A 2,309-nucleotide genomic window follows, 5' to 3' on the forward strand; every position below is an offset into this window, starting at 1 on the left:
AGTTTTTTCAAGTCGCTGCCTGCGTGACCAATTTCTGCACATATTTTGTTTTGGGCCGCGACACGCATTTTCCAGGTCGCGGCCTGCGACCTTGTTTTCATATTTTTAATTACATTTTAAATTTAATTTAAATGAGACTATAAAATATTTATTAGGGTTAATTTGAGAGAAGTTTTGATGACGGTTTATGAGAGAAAAAGACTCAGAAAGGGCTGGAGAGAAGACTACAACACTATTGTTCATCAATCTAATTTCTTTTCTTCCCTTAATCTCTTTAATCTTAATTATAATTATGTTTGTGATTATGATTACTATTATGGAGTAGGTTCTTTTTAGGTTAAAAGGTTAATTCAAAACCCAAGACATGAATTCTTGATTGTTGATAATGAGTATTATTCTTTAATTTCTCTCAATATTAAATTGTTTCTATTTTTCTAATTGAATGTTATGAATTTTGTGATTTCTTGTTAGGTGGACAACTAATTAAGGTTTTACATTGTTCAATTGTCATCTTAGAATTACTACTCACCTAATAGTTTAGGATTCTAAGTTTAAGTGATAAATTGCAATTGATAGTGATGTCAAAAGAATTGTTGATTGTGATGAAAAATAGAACCTAGGTTAAATGAATTATATGCTTCATTAATTTATTGCCTAGATTAACTTGTCTCCATAGGGCTTAATGCTTTATCTAAGTTAAATAGATTGTATGCTTCATAGATTTATTGCTTAGCTAAAAGAGTTAATTATTGAGCGCTTCGCCTTGATTACTTATAATAGGGAGACTGTGATAATTGTCTTCTTCAGCGTTATCTGCGGGGTTAATAGTTTAATTGAGAAATCAGAATAATATTTATTATTAGTGATTAGGAATGATTGTTGAGGGTGGAGAGTAACCTTTAACTGTTTCTTAATATCGTAATATCAATTTTTATTTGCTTTTTAGTTTATGTTATTTAATTTTGAGTTCAAAATCTAAATCCCCCTTTTAAGTTTTAGTGTTAATTATTGAATAATAAAGTGAACGATAGTCCTCGTGGGTTCGATCTGTGCTTGCTATTATACTAAAATAATTGGAAGTATTGAAAGAAAAATAATGGTTAAATTGGTTATGGTATACGACACACATTAAATTTTTGGCGCCATTGCCCGGGACTATTGTTATTCTCTTTATTAGTCAAATTTATTTGTTTGCGACTAATTAGTTTTTACTGTGGAATTGTCAGGTGTATATGTTTGGTGAGGACGATACACAATATCGACTACAAAAGATTAAATATTATCTTGAGGCATCATCCGTATCACACTCTCCTAGAACTATATCACTGATAATCCACTGTTTCAGCGTCATTATCAACGTGCAGAGTCTGTTAAAGAGCCATTATCATCTGACAACGAATCTAATTCTGACAATTCAGTTTGATCCTACAGAAAAATGGCCCAGTAAAGGACATTGAAAGAGTTGGCAGCGCTAGATCTTGACCAACAATTGCTTTGCATCCAGTATCCACCTTTGGATGTTAACTTTGAGTTGAAGTTGGGTCTCATCCATTTATTGCCTTATTTCCATGGGCTGCTCGGTGAGGACCCGAATAAACATTTGAAGGAGTTTCATATTGTCTGTTCTAGTATGAAACCTGCTGCAATGACTAAAGAACAAATTAAGCTGCGAGCTTTTCCTTTCTCCTTGAATGATGCAGCTAAAGAGTGGTTGTACTGTCTTCCTCCTGGTACTGTTGAAACATGGAATGGTATAAAGACTATGTTCTTGGAACGATATTTTCCAGCATCTAAAGTTGGAAGCATCAGGAAAGAGATCTGTGGTATAAGGCAATATACATGAGAGTCTTTGTATGAATATTGGGAGAGATTTAAGTGGTTGTGTGATAGTTGCCCTCATCATCAGATAAGTGAACAACTCCTCATCCAGTACTTTTATGAAGGATTACAATCATTGGACTAGAGTATGATTGATGCAGCCAGTGGGGGTGCACTAGTTGATAAGACTCCTGCTGTAGCCAGGAGCTTAATTTCTAATATGGCTGCTAATTCACAACAGTTTGGCATTCGCCAAGATCCTATTCCACCACCCAAATCAGCTAATGAAGTGAACACCTCTAATGCTAATCGGCTTGGTTAACAATTGACTCAATTAATTGCAGTGGTACAAAAACTAGCTTTAGGCCAATAGATGAGGCCATGTGGAATCTGTCAGGTTGTGGGGCATGCTACTGATACTTGCCCTACTTTATTTGAGGGAGATACTGAGGGTGTTAATGCTGTAGGAAATTTCCTTGGTCAATTACGTC

At 34.6% G+C, this 2,309-nt stretch overlaps 1 non-coding gene across 1 annotated transcript; it reads right to left on the bottom strand.

Moving 5' to 3' along the window:
• Positions 1-1,801: 1,801 nt before the first annotated feature.
• Positions 1,802-1,908, bottom strand: LOC133820051 (small nucleolar RNA R71). Its single transcript, XR_009886485.1, has one exon. It is a non-coding gene; the product is annotated as a small nucleolar RNA R71 (small nucleolar RNA).
• Positions 1,909-2,309: the final 401 nt, after the last annotated feature.

This window comes from Humulus lupulus, chromosome 2, assembly GCF_963169125.1.
Source record: "Humulus lupulus chromosome 2, drHumLupu1.1, whole genome shotgun sequence".
NCBI classification, from domain to species: Eukaryota; Viridiplantae; Streptophyta; class Magnoliopsida; order Rosales; family Cannabaceae; genus Humulus; species Humulus lupulus.